The sequence below is a fragment of the Octodon degus genome, unplaced genomic scaffold (genome assembly GCF_000260255.1).
Source record: "Octodon degus isolate 3935 unplaced genomic scaffold, OctDeg1.0 scaffold00055, whole genome shotgun sequence".
Classification (NCBI taxonomy): domain Eukaryota; kingdom Metazoa; phylum Chordata; class Mammalia; order Rodentia; family Octodontidae; genus Octodon; species Octodon degus.
This window is the reverse complement of record NW_004524631.1, coordinates 2157151-2172672: the sequence shown is the minus strand read 5'-3', so window position 1 is coordinate 2172672 and position 15522 is coordinate 2157151. Positions and strand designations below refer to the sequence as shown.

The window sequence follows — 15522 nt, the reverse complement described above, 5'->3', positions numbered from 1 at the left end:
GGCTGAACCCTGCCCTCGCTTCCAAATCTGTCCTGCTTTGTCCTACCTCTGGCAGTCACCCCTGCCCCATGGTGAGGAGGGGCTGGCAGGCAGATGAGGCTTGAGAAGGAAATAATGACAAGTCAGTTTATGTGAAGTGTGTGACAGCTTGGGCTGTGACACCAAAAGACAATATTGATTACGGAGCAGAAAGGCAATTTTCAAAGTAAACAACTTAACGCTCAAATTTTAAAATATAGTTGTTCTTTGAGGTATGAAAAGTGAATATAGTATTTCTTTAAAATGATTAGAGACTTGGTGATTCTGACAGAGTAAGAGACTTCTAGGAGACTGCACATCCATAAGTGAGTTACTGTCTTGGAATGACCCCTGGGACCCCTCTGTGGTGGTCTTGTCGCTCTGAACCCCAGGGCTCAGACCTTCCCTACCACCGTGACAGCCCCCTCTCACCCCAGGCATTATCTTGTCCTCCTCAGTATCCTTTATTATTTTTTGGTGGCATTTTTGTGTTCATGTCATTATATGATTGATTTTCTCATGTGTGTGAATTTCCTGCTTCTCTTCACTAGAAAATAAGTTTCTTCAGGAAAATGATGTGTCCTATTTGCTGCTATTTCATAATCTGATGACTGCTTGCATATTCCTTGCATATATTACAGTATTGGTAGAGTTATAAGGCATATTTATTAAATATTTATTTCCTGTATACAGTGTGTTAGACAGCAATAAATCAAGGTTATTCCAGTTAGGTTTCATGCATTATACTTCATTTTATATATTTCATACAAGTTATAGAGATAGTGTAAACATACTAACATTTCACATTTATAGTTTCTATTTTCTTATCAAACTGTACTACAAAACCCATTGCTCTTACCTCTCACAGAAAAACGCACATTCAATCAACACACAGTAAGTTTTATGCAAATTTTTAAGAGATTTGTTGACCTAACACATTGTTAGTGGTTTGCTGTAGGTTAAAGAATTCTGACACCAGTGAGATAATACAAAATTTTCACATGTGGATATAACTTATTTCACTTATCAATATAGACTCTGGTTGTATCCATTTATCTATAAAACCTGAAACAATAATTAATCGGAAAGATACTGTGAAAGGAAAATAATTTGGTCAATGGGAGGGAAAAACCAGGACAAGGAAAAGAAGGAGAAAGATACATGTTTAGGTATATACACAGAACAGTTTGGATAATTGTACTGCCAATTTCTGCTCGTCTTTTGAAGGAGCAGCTAATGTTTACATTTTTTTTCTTTTTGTTCCTTATTTTCTCCTTTGAATTTCTTAAGACTTTTTTGTTATCATCTTGTTTTGTTTTGTTTTTTAAACTAATCTTGCCTGTTTGTATCTTGTAACATGAACTAACTTGAAGATAGCATCATGCAATACAGGAATCATTACTGAATTCCTGTTACTTTGTTTAGTGAAATTTCATATAATTTCAAATGCTGCTTTTTTTTTCTATCACTGTTCTGTATCCTTTTAAAATTTTTAAATTTTTTTAAAAAAGCATTCCAAAGACTTCAAATACAATCTACATATGAACAGAGGTCCATGCTAAGCCTGGGGAAGTACAGCAATGGGCTACTTTTTGGGGGTTGTGCATATTTTAATTGTACATGAAACTTCAAAAATCGGATTAATTTTGGAGCTATCACAGAAAGCATGTTTATGTAGGAAATGTGTTCACTACATTTTGCTCATTGAATGAATCAAGCTGTGAGGTAATAGTGGACCTTGAAGTAAAACCTAGGCTTTGTAGTTCTTAGTATTTTTTTTATAAATTCTAAGTATGTCTTTGTTGCTTCTCTACTATGAATAAACACATCTTAACCAAGAAATGATTCCTCTGACTTTGTTCATCTTGGAAAGCATAATAATGGAGCCAATGATTCTTTCCTTGATATCTGTTCCTAAGGAATCTGTGAGACTTCATTTTTCTTAGCTGTCATTTTCTCAAATAAACATTGACAGTTCTTTGGATCTTTTCTCAGAGATACCTTTTCAAAGTTCTAATAATTTGATATGTTTTAGCAATTTGCCAATTTATGTTGGATACCTATAGTCACTTTGTGGTCTGTGTTCAGATTTGAATATAGTATCATGAACACTTTTTGAGTGCTAGAGGCAAGAAACTCATTTACTTATTCCTCACTTATTTTTTATTTAACAAATACATATTAAATGTCTACCATGTGCCAAGCACAATTCCAGGTACCCAAAATAAAGTGAACAGCGGTAGTCAAAATACTTCCTTTAGAGAGTTCCTAAACTAATGGAGTAGCAGACATACAAAACTATACACACATGCACACACACACGCACACACACACACACACACACACACACATAATTCCAAAAGATATAATAAAAAATAATTGATGCTAGGTGAACGTGTGATAAGATACTTTGACATATTTAAGTAGATGAGAAAAGAGTTTTCTGAGAAAATAACACTTCATTTCAAATGGAAAGCATATCCAGATGGTAGGTAGGCAAACAAAACAGGAAGAAGCATGTCTCAGCTACAGGAGGGGAGGGTGCACATACAAAGTCTCTGTTGGGAGGAATCACACAATTAATAGACAGAAGACAAGTGCATCTGTGTAATCAGGGTGCAAGGAATAAATGGAGCTTTTTCTTACTTCACAGGGTCTAACTAAGTAGTTCAGGCTGTCCTTGCACTCAATATGTTGCCCAAGCTGGTATTGAACGTGGTTGATTCACCTGCCTCAGCCTCCTCAGTCTTGGGATTACAGGCATGTGCCACCATGCCCAGCTAAAATAATTCTTAAATCCAAAAGAGATTATCCACAGAATATCTTAAGAAAAAATATATTACACTATATCACATTGTGTGTTGATGTGTTGTGTTGCATTGCCCTGAATTTTGTTGTGTTGCAATGCACTGGACTGTGTTGTGTTGTGTTCCATTCCACTGCACTGCATAATACTGTGTTTGAAGTTGAAGGATCTCTACTAGAACTGAAAATGAGTTCAAAAATTTAGGTTGTGACCTGAAAGTATATTGAAAAAAAAAAGGGACAAAGTCTATATTCTTGGTGAGTGAGGGAAAGAGAATCACACATTCAAGGTTGGCTGTGTTGAATTTCAGATGTCTTGTTATAGCCAGGAGGGCAAGGGAAGTAGGCAGTTCATTATACAAATCTGGAACTCAAAGGCTGCTCTAGCCTAGAGATATAATTATATAAATCAATTGTGACTAGATGATAATTGAATCAGTGAGCGTGTACGAGACCACTCAGGGAAGAAATATTGAATAAAAGAGGAGAGAGTTTAGGCGTGGTCTTCAAGGAATGCTAATGCTTTGTGCTTGAAGGAGGAAAGAAAGGCAAACCAGTAGACAAAAAAAGAGGAACAAGGAAAGAAGAGGCATGCCAGGGGAGAACTGTTTTGAAGCCAAGGGGGAAAAGAAAGTCTATTGGTATCAATTTTATAAAGACCAAGCAATGGATAAGAGATCACAGCTCTATAGTTTCAGATAACAAATAAAGGGCAACTCTTGTCTCTGAAATTGTGGTATCCAGCCTTAGTCTGGCATCACGCAAGGCATGATCAACACAGCCACTAATGCCCATCAGGTTGCCTGTTTGGGTTTGGCGCTAACTTCACTTGTGACTGAATGAGGGAATAAGAAATAAAGGATACACTAAAGCTGGATCTCATCTTCCAGCTTATAAAACTGACTTTATTTGGCATTAGTCAACAGGATAAATAATGCAGAAGACGAGTGCACACTTTGATTTTTAGAGACAAATGATACAAATAAATGAAGATGTTGATCAGGCAGTTACATTTTAAGTCAGAAAGTTGTTAAATTTCATGCAGTTACATAAAAATCCACATAAATAAAATGAAGAGGGCACAGTCCACTGGAAGACTCTGGCACTGAAAAATCAAATGAAAATGACTAAATTATGCCATTAGTACAAAAATATACCAAATAGTACAAAAATATACTATGCAATTAATTTTCACTAATTTTTTATAATAGCAAAAAAAAAAAAAAAAAAAAAAAAAAAACCAACAAAAAAAAAAAAAAAAAAAAAAAAAAAAAAAAACCACCAAGCAACCAAACTAAAAAACAAAACTACATAAGCACAGGTAGAATAGTCAACATGTGAGAGCTAAATATTGCCCAATTGGCAACTCCTTCCTATAATTCCAGCACTTGGGGCCGCGGAGGCAGGAGGATCACCAAGAGTCTCAGGCCAGCCTGCACTACACAGTGAGTTCAAAGCCAGTCTGAATTACAGAGTGAGACTCTGTCTCAAAACATAAAAAGAAAAGAGCTAAATGTTACACTCAGGAAGAAGAAAATCAAGAGTGAGATGTTATTGAAGACAAGGAAAAAAGAGCTTTCAAGACTAAAAGAATGATGAAATTTGATACATTGTTTCCAAGAATCAAGTAAAATTAAAATGAGCAAATAACAGAAACATCCATCTTACTGAATAACTCAGGAAATTGATGATGTCAAGAAGTTTTTTCACTGATATTTTAAGGTCAAATGAAGAGGGAGGAAGAGAGTTAAGTCAAGTGGAAGTAAATTAAGAAGAAAATGGAGAAACAGGAGCTGAGAAAGGTAAGCTATCAATGTGGACAGTGCTTTCCAAAGAATTGACAGTAGAAGACAGATACTATAGTGAAAAGAAAAACTGGGATACAGAGAAGTGACTGTTGAAAAACATATGTTCATACTAAAGGGATATAGGAATAACCTGAAAGAGGAAGAAATTATAGTTATATTAAATTAAAAATATTAAGAAATAAGAAGTGATTAAATTTATAGTGCTATAATGTGGGTACCAATTAGAGGGTTATGAAACTGGAGGCTTAATTAAGATGAAGCAAAGATGAATAGAAGAGGTGGGAGAAGAAGACAAAGTTAATGGGAATAAAGGAAAAAAAGGAATGAGAACACAAAAGACTCCCATAAGAATGACAGTGGATGTGGATGTGCCTTATATAATTGAGAACTACTTTGGATAGAATGTTCTGTTTTATTATAGCATATTCTAAACCTGACACACATGAAGAATTTCCAAGATACCATGGAACTAAAGGTCTTCTCAAGGTTACAGGAGGGACACATTTGCTTCCTAGGCAATTGTTGTGCTGTTGTCCCGTCACCATAATCTGTAATCAATTGCTTATATATCTGTCTAAATGAACTTACATTATTAGGCTCTGAAGCATTCATTTTATTCTCTTTTCAAATTTCTCTTCTCATCAAAGAAACCTAAATGTAATACTAATGCTTTCAGTGGAATGGGTTCTGATTTTCTGTCACCATATGACTATGTAGAATAGGATCAAAAGTTATTACAAATGTTTAAATTTAAAAGGTATCTATTAGAATAATGGATACATTGCCATGAACTCCTCTCAAGCTAGTCCCCCTGGTGTCATGTTTCTCCCACGCTCCTTGTCATCTTTTGCTTTGGTTCTGGGACTCTTCTTTCTGAAGAGTCTTCAGTTGCTCTCTCGTGATTGCCTTCATGTCCTGAACAAACTCAAAGTATCTACCTTTAATGGTCATTTCAAATTTGGGGAAGATCTAGAAGTTGCAAGGTCCAAATCCAGTAAGGAACTCAATGTGAAGAAATTGTGAAGGTTTTACAAGCTTGCTTTTCCGTCAGATGGCATGTGATATCAGGAGTCACTGTATTTGTTTTAATTACATTTGTAAAGACTCTCACAAAAAAACTGCTTCTGAAAGTGGCCACAATGGGAGAATTTGTGTTGGTAGTGAGGATTTACAGGAATCTCCTTCTACTGTAGTAAAATTTTAAATATTAATGATTTATATTTTAAGCACAAATCATATCTGGACCTCTGAGACATGATATCATCCCATCTTCTGGACTCAGGCATGACACCTAAAGGATATAAATTTAAAATCAGTGCAGTGTAAGGGCTGGTGAGATGGCTCAGTGGTCTAAAGCACCTACTTAGAATAAGCTTAGCAAAGCACAGGGACTGCAGTTCAATCCCCCAGCACCACATGCCAGCCAGCCCCGCCCCCTGGTGGGCTGAGCTGGCCACCCACCCACCCCCACACACACACACATAAATAAATAACTTTTTAAAAAAATCAGTGCAGTGTGGCCTCTTTTGTAAACCATCTCACTCAATACAAATTCAGTCGGTTTTGCCCGCTAGTTATACCTCTCGAGCACATTTAAAATATTGGAGAATGAACTTGAAAATTTATTCTGTAGAGTTAACATATAAATCATTTGTTAAAATATGAACTATTCAAACAATAAAAGTTAACTTGAATGAATTATTTTATCAATAAACTATTAATAAGATATTATTTAAACAAAAGTAATATTATCTTAAAACCCTAAAATGATCCTTTAAGATTTCTTCATTTTTTTCAATATTCATTTCTATTTTCTCTTATATAATGAGAGTGTAAATAAAATATTTTATCCCATTTAACTTTTCATTCTTTAACAGAATTATTCCAATTGCTGTATAATCTTTATATTTATCACTTTTAATGACTGAACAACATTTCCCTAGGATAATGCATTCTAATTTCCTCAGCCATTTCCTTTTCATTTGATATTTAGTTTCCTTCTATTTTTTCCTCATTATAATAGTTTAATGAACATTTTTGGGAATATAGCTTTTATTTATTTTTGATTGTTTCCTTAGGAAATGTACGTATTACTGGCTTTACGAGGTCACATACATGTTTATATGCTTCTTTTTAAAAGGTTGTGTAACAGCACAGTATCTATGTTTCAGATCCATCTCATCTTTGCCAGCTCAGTTATGAAACATTTTTTCTTAGCCTAATTGAAAATTCTTTTTAAATTTGTTCAGGTGGAAGTGAGCGTTAGATGAAATTAATGTTAATAATCCTGCAAACTTTGTGTACTATGACTGGCCAACTTATCTTCCTGGTACTATTAGGTAGATCTTATCAATGTATTTGAATTGTTTTATGAGAAAATTTATATATTATAATTTAATCCGATTTTTTGTTTAGTTATTTTTAGTAAATGTAGCTCCATATATAATTTTTTGTAAGTTATATCAAATATCTTCTTACAGCTATAGTTCAGAATATAAGTTGTCATGGCTATCACCATAGCCATCAGGAAACGAATCTGAAGCTTGATTCTGTCTCTCTAATTATCCTATTGGTGACTTCTATCTCTGGGTTTGCTTATCTGTGCCTAAGAATAACAACAGCGTGATAATGTGGGAACTTTAAGTATAAAGCTTTGAATTTACTAAGACTTTGCTGATTTAGGTTAAATGTCGAGTCAGCATAATAAATTTACTTAACTTTTATCATATTCTTATACATTACTTGTGCTGATAGTATTTGGATAATTTCAGAATAGGACTACAATATTGAATAACAAAATCTCTAGAAATAATATTGGCCAATTATATTTCTATACAAAGTTGCTTCTCAAAGTTCTATAGTTGAGAGCATTGTTCAGAGATGTCATTTACATACCACAAGATTCCTATTATTTCTATAATTTTGTAAAGCAGGAATCTCATTTCCTATAGTGTATTACATCTGTATGTACCTACCTTGAGTCTACACAGCGGTGCTGCTCCTTGTGTTTGTTATTGACTCATACTCATCTTAGGGCCACACCAAATTTCTTTCTTTCTTTTAAAGAGGATTAAAAAAAAAAAAAAAAAAAAAAAAAAACAAAACATAGAAACAATACCAAATTTCACTAAACAAAATGATAGCAATTCAACAATGGTTTTTATATTACATATTGTGTCTTCAAATTAGTTGTTAAGATTACCAGATACAAGCATGCAAAATTGTCAAAAAATTTTAAAAAACAAGCCTTAACTGTTCCTTTGAATAGACCAGTATAAATCAGCAGTACAATTATTGAAGCTATCTTGTGTATATACATGTATTTTTCCCTTCTTTTTATTCTCTCCTTTCCTTCATCTCAGTTGTTCCTTCCCTTTGAACACCTTCTTTCCCTTTCGCAGTATCTGTTGTACTTCTTGGATGTCAAAGGACTTCTATCTAGAAAAAATAAAGAATTAAAGACAATTAGGCTCCCAAAATTCAAAGATCCAATCCATAAATTGGAATCTGAGATGAATACACACTTCTCAGATGATGAAATACAGATGTCAAATAAATAAATGAAAATATGTTCAATGTCATTGGTCATTCAAGAAATGCAAAGCAAAATGCTGAGATTCCACCAAGAAATAATGGTTATAATCAAGAACTCAACCAATAACAAATCCTGGCAGGACAATGGAGAAAAAGGAACCTTTCTCCACTATTGGTGGCAGTGTAGACTGATATAAATTTCTTACATATAATCACATTCTAATAATAAGATGCATATGCATGTAGTATTTTATTATTTTCAAAAACATGAGCATTTACTTTACCTTGGATTAATAAATAATTTAATATTAATAAATATTAAAAATGACTCAACTCATGCACATCATACTACAGTGATCAACTGCTGGCTGCTCCCTTCCCACTTCTAGTAAGATAACTTTAATAGCAGACATTTTTGGCACCATATTTATGATTTTTAAAACACTTTTCCTCTCATATTTGAAAACCAATGTTATGTTCACTTCAAATATGTAAAACAGGGCAGACATTAGAGCTCTTAATTTTTAGATAAGACAACTAAGACTCCAAGGCACCAAAAGACATTCAGTGTGGTTACAGGAATTCATAGTGAAATAACTAAATAATTAAATCCAGGCATCCAATCATCAAATTTGTCCCAAAAGCTCATGCTTTTCATTCTTTTGTTTAGTTTGACTACTGAGAGTGAAGCCTCTTGGATCCTGAGGATCCAAATAAAATATTAATTTTATTGAGAAGCATGCCAAGGAACTTTACATAAAAAATATCAGAACAAAAAGAAGAAACTAAAATTTTGTGATTTTAATATTTATATATTCTATGTGTGGTGTTTTTACATAACAGAAAAAAAATAATAAGGGTGATTTAAAAAAAACCACAAAAATATTTTTAAGTAAATAAAGGACTTCTACTAAGCTATCATGTTAAGTGTCCTGTGCATGTTGATTTTTCAATCTATAGAAAGAAAGAGCCCACAGATAAAGAGCCAGAGGGCAACATGGACATAGTAAATTTAGAATGAAGGCCGTTAACTCCATAAGGTGACATTTATTGATTATTTTGCAGACTAAGAAAAGTTAGGGATGAAAACGAGTGAATGATGTGATTGATGGTCACAGTAGGATGTACCTTGCATCAATTTCTGAGTCAAAGTGCTATCTGTCTTCCTGGTAAGTTTGATCCAGTTTTCTATTGGTTCTGTGAGTTTCAGTAAAGACAGCCCTGACATGTGTGGGAATAGTAAGTGCCTTATCAGATGCTTTTTTGAAGTTAAGTTTTTATTATAATTTACTTTTGCACATAGAATTCCCCAAAACAGGGTCATGCATTACATTCCTGTGTGGGCAGCAAATTTATCTTTGCTGCTCTGGCAACATGATGCAACTCTCTACCCAGGTACCTGTCCTACAAAAGATGTTGCTCATTAGATGTGTGGGTACAATGTGTACAGGCATCTAAAGATAATAGGGTGCAGACAATGAAAGGTTATTATTACAGTTTGCATTTTCTACAAAAGTATTGTTATTTCTATCACCTAAATTCTTTCTCTTTCAAGAAAAATTTTGAATACAGAATAATTAAATTAAAAAATAAAAGTTATCAATATCTTCTCTGTTCTTTGTTCTTTTACGTCTTTAGGAGTTACACAATAAAAGTTAAAATTTTCACTTTTATACTTGAAAGATAGCACATCACCAAGTCTTACTTGGCATGTTGGGATTCATCATCAATTGATGTGATTAGGCAATATCTCATTAAATGGCATGTATTAGAGGTGACCTGTTAGTTATTTTGGGGAATTCCAGGGTATTATTTCCTTCCATTTTCTCAAGTTAATTCAGTTGCCCTGGATGCATGAGTATAAGTAGACATTATTGGTCTCACTCGGCTCAGAAATCCATCTGGATTTTGGGTTTGATGCCAGTGCATGCCCGAAAGATCAGTTATCTGTAGTCTCTTCTGTGAGCTTCTTAAAACCCCAAAAGCACATGGTTATTTGAATGTCAGATTTCTGCATCCATCTCAATTTAGAGAATCAAAGTCTATGGCACTGAACCCTGGGCACCTGGTCTCAATATCCTCCCAACCTACACTTTGGTCTCTCTGTGCCTGACTCTTTTAGTACATGACCATGAAAATATGCCCCCCAGAATACCAGCCATAGTAGCTTCTTTTCCTCTGTGTGGCTCTCTCATTTCCAAATTTGTAACAAATAGCTCCTTCTTATTCAAGCTGCAGTGCATCTGTCAGATCCACGGAGCACACTGCCCAAGGCAAGTGCAAATTCAGCCTCACTATACCACTTCTATCCCATTAATATGTTTTCTATTCATCAATATATTTAGTTAGCAGTGTGGGCAGAAAATTTATTTAACATTTAGTGTCTGTCTCTCTGTACAAAATTAAAATGGTTATCATGATGACTTTACCCTGTCTCATTCACTGTTGTATTTATAGAAGGTACTCCAATAAATACTTGTGGAATAGATAACTGAATTCTTTAACCAAATGCATGTCACTGTCACAAATCTTCAAACGTGACATCATTGTACTAGAGGGCATCTCAGGAGTACCATATGCTTTTCAGTTAAGAACTAAATGGTGATTTAGATTATTTCATAGATGGATAATAAGGCCTTCTCAGAGGCAAGCCAGATTTAACAGAAACCTGCATAACACTCAAGTTTCTTCATGAGATTCTGCAGCATGTTGAAAACTCAGTGAGCAGAGATAGGATACTGGCCTCATGCCCAGCTTCTTTTGCTTTATTATGTGTCTTTGTTAGATTAAACAAAAACCAAAGGTTATAGAGTTGAGGTTGTTTACCAAGATGCTTTACCCTTCAGGGTCTAAACTTCTCCATGTCTAAAACTAGGAAATGGACTGGGTTAGTATCTCCCATACTATCTTCTTTCAAATGTTAACTCAATACTTACCTGTCAGGGAGATACCATGAGCACAAAGGTGGTTTTCATAGGCAAAGCCTGTCCATTGCACTGGGGATGGGTTGACTTCTGTGATTTCCTCAAACGTGGAATACTCAACTGCATAATTTGTGGTAGTCGAGGACTGAGTTTGTGCTTTACCCTTGTTATTTGTTGATATTAAGACCTTGCCTTTCTTTTTAAAAGGAGTGGCTTGAGGATGCTGGGTGAACATCACACTTAGTTACTGTATTTTATGTTGAAGACTTATCATTCTTTTTCAATAGCAATAAAGGTACCTATTTTTAAAAAATGCTACTTCATTAAGACCTAAATATTGACTCACTTAAAACAATACAAGAAAGCTTACATTGTCAAAAACTTAGGAAATTCATATTTCTGTATCTCTTGTTCTTATTGTTGTTGTTTTGTATTTACTACAGGGTCTACAGGGTCTCACTACATAGATCAGCCTCGTCGTGATCGTCCCGTTTTCAGCCTCCCACACGCTGAGATTACATGCATGCACCATCATGCCCAGTCTCAGTGGCCCTCTCAGTGCGCCCCGGGGGTGGGGCCAGCACGGCATGGGAATCATACCCAGGCCCCTGCACTCTGCCTACGTAGGCGCTTTAATCTGTTGAGCTATCTGGCTGACTCTCTCTTGTTGTTTTACAATATACATTTCCAATTTTAAAGTACTAAACACCCACCAGGAAATACTCTCTTTTTTAATTTAACTCAGAAACCTTATTTGACCAGGGTAGTCACTTTATTATGTAGACATTATGAACTACCCTTCAGAGTAGAAAATGCATAAAATTCAGAGCAGAAAATGCTGGACAAAATGATCACAAATCTGTCTTCTAGTGGTCCAAAATTGTTTGGTGCTATAATTTAAGGATGCCCACCACACAGTCTAGAAAATTTAAGAAGCCCAAGGAGCTTTCTTCACTGACTACAAACTAAAGTGCTTTAAAACATGATGCTTTCCATGTTTAAATAACTTGTCAGCATCCACAAGACAATGGATGAGTTCTCATCCTTTGTATCAGAGCAAGTAACACCATTTTCCTACTCCACTTAGACCAATACTGAGTCTAGAAAACCATTCAAAACACTTACATCAGATACTAAATATATATGTTTACAAAATTGAAACTGCTAGCCCAATGACATTTTCCATTATTCACTGTTGTATTTACAGAAGGTTTTCTAGTAAGTATGTATGGAATAAATAAGTAATTTTTTAATAAAAAATTAGAAGACTTGTTTCATACTCTTAAAAGTGACAACCTTGGTTCAAACCAAGAAGCATATATCTTTGTGATTAGAATTCATTTTCATTCTTACAGGCAGGCACAGGGGCTGGTGGTCGACCCCTAGGCCTGCCATCTGGCCCTGCTCCCGCGGCGTGCTGAGACAGCAAGTGAGACTGGGCATAGTGGCATATGCCTGGAATCGCAGCTCTTGGGAGGCTGTAAACAGGCAGATCACCATGAATATGATCTAGTAGTGAGACCCTGAACATGCTGTAGACCCTTGCCTAAAATACAAAAAAAGCCACATTTTCCTCCCAGGTGATAGATCAACAAGGAGCTTTTTAGATTTGTTTTATAGAATAAATACACTGAAGAAGAAAGTAAGTTTAAAGGCTTCTCTTACGATCTCTGACACAATATACCATACAAAAGATAACTGAAATAATTCTGCTAAAAAGAAAAACTCAACTATTTGAGATGAAGTCATCCTGTAGAAAGGTGGGCCGGATCCTCTTATGAACAGAGGGAAATTTGGACACAAAGACAAACATGAGCAGAGAGAAGTTGATATGAAGAGAGCTAGGGAGAAGATGCCAGTTGTATGCCAATGAAAGAGGTTTTTCATGGGCTCTTTCTTCAAAGATCTCAGAAGGAGCAATTCCTCCTGAATCACACTGTGATTTTAGACCTCTAAGCTCTACAAATGTGAAATAATAGAATTTCACCCAGCCTGCAGTATTTTGTTTTAGCTGTGCCACCAAACTAACAGGGTTTAAATGTTGAAATGAGCTCTCCAGATTCTCTACAGATGAATTGCCAAATTAATTCCTCTTTCCACACTCTATAGGTGGCCCTTGAGAGTGACAGAATAGGGCAACAAGCAATCCTCTGCAGACTGCCTTCTCTACTTCCTGTACCCTAGGATAGCTGGCTTAATTCTCAAGTCATAGAAGACAGCCTTTAAAGACATTTGGTGAACCCTCCATTACTGTTCTGGTATACTTTCCTTCAGCCATAATAAGCAAAGATTGGAAGAAATTACAAATATTTGGAAAGATAAAAGGCAATGAAATTACTTTGAAACCCACTTAGTACATCCCTGTAAGGTTGACCAAACAACATTTTGGGCAAAACTGTCTAGATTTTTAAAGTGGATGTTAGAAGCAGGTAATATAGAAAATTGAAATGAATCTTCCCAAAAATTACTTGTCCCATTTCCTCGGTTCTTTGAGGATTGACCTAATGCAATTTATACCTCTTCAGCCTAACAGCGAGACGTCAGATCTTGAAAATGACACTTTTAACAAAGGAAGGAGTCAAATTGCTCTTGTCACTAATTGCTTCAGATGTTACTTCAAGCTGACTTTGGCCCTGTGATAGAATCAGTCTTTCTAGTTGGAGGGAATGGACCTTGAGAACGCAACCAATGGCAGAAGGGAGATCACCACTTATATATCGCAATGGAAAAGGAATTCAGGGTCCACAGCTAGGTTCTCTTTAGCTATAATGCCAGTGTAAGTGGGCTGACAAAAATATCAGTGCTTAGTCCCCACATTTGAAGAAAATTGAGATCATTTTGTCTGTTTTCTCTGTATATGGTTTCTCTGTCTGTTCAGTCAGCTCACCTTAGTTGAACGACCCCATGTGGAGCACCACCATCATTACTCTCCACATTTTGTGACTCAGTTACCGGTATCTTACCCTGTTAAAGCTGGGGACAAAGGGCAAAGATCCATCTCTGTCCTGTAGCTACTTATTATTGAAAATATGCTATGCTGAGATTAATTTGGACTCATTAAGTCCCTTAATGGTTTCTTTTTTTCCAAGAAGGAAATTTTAATTTTTGAATTCCCATTTTCACTAAGAATTAATGAAAATGTCCACTGAACTTATGCTGCTACTTTCAAATATTCCAGAAACAATCCCAACAGTTTAAAGAGCATTTTCATGTTATTAAAGTCAATAATTTCTACTTTAGTCCAGGAGCTCAAGCAGTAATAAAGATTTTTTGGGAAAAAGTCACTTTTGTTTTGTATCACCCAAAGTAAAAATACTCTTAGTAATTAAATATACTTTCAGTTACCTGAGTGTATTTCTTATGTGATTTGCAAGTGTATAACATATTTTGGGACACCTAAACTGGAATAAGCAGAAAGAAGATTGTAAAATATAACGTGTGGAGTCTCTTAGCTCTGGTCAGTGTGTTGGGTCCTAACTTCCTCCATTTTATTCCTTCCTGTAGCAACAGGGTTACAAATGATGGCAGCTTCCAGTTTAAGTGGCCTTTCACTGTATGGATCCAGGTTCTGTGTGAAATGAGAAGAAAATTATTTTCTCAAAGCAGAGAAAGATATAAAGCTCTCCATTCTCTCTCCTGCCATGTTCATTTCATCACCAATCTTTCATGGCCTAGCGTGCCTTCTTTGTGCTTCTCTCACCGCTATTCTTAGCCAGTTCCTGAATGTGTAAAGGAAAAAACAGTATTCTTGTGTCTTAACTGGAAAAGCCAAGGGGAGAGGCTCTCGCTGTCTTAGCAGAACTCTACTTTTCATAACTACTAAAGAATATGAATATTGATCCCAGTATTAGTAATGCTTCCTGCAAACATACCTGCCCTGGCAGAACTCAAGCGTCTCTCTTGTGTTTTTCTAACTTCCCTTCAACTTTCCCGAATTACACTTACCAACAATTTTGTTTTAAAAAATTATTTGCCCTAATTAATTTTTACCTAGTATGTTTTTCAGTGAACTGATTGACCTCAATTAATCTTTCAATGAAGTATATGCCTCTTATTTTTCCTTGCCTTAGAAGTGTGCTGCTGCTCTCCTAAACACTGTATTCTTGTTAGTATCATTGGGATATTACATAATCACCTTTCTCTCCATCTCTGTTGTTCAGTCCACTTTTGCTTTTCTCATTTAGAAGGTTGGAGGAAAGATAAAGCAGGAGAGAGACCAGTTAGCTGAGGGCACACTTTCATGAGCTGGCACTTGATTTTGTAAATTCACCAAGCTTCGGTGTAGCATCACTTACAGGTCATCACTCATTAACTAATCTCAGAAATCTAGATGCGCAGGGGAAGTTATCTTAGCAAGAGAAACCGAGCAGTTCCTTCTCCAGAGACAGCAGCATCGGCATGACTCCTGCATGCCCTCTTGTTGGGTCGAGCTA

At 35.5% G+C, this 15522-nt stretch overlaps 1 protein-coding gene and 1 non-coding gene across 9 annotated transcripts in view; both read left to right on the top strand.

Moving 5' to 3' along the window:
- The window catches only part of Nlgn1 (neuroligin 1), a 908803-nt gene that overhangs the window by 608040 nt on the left and 285241 nt on the right, over positions 1-15522 (top strand). The window lies entirely within an intron of this gene.
- Positions 11094-11256, top strand: LOC111817347. The gene has a single exon (XR_002821574.1). It is a non-coding gene; the product is annotated as a U1 spliceosomal RNA (small nuclear RNA).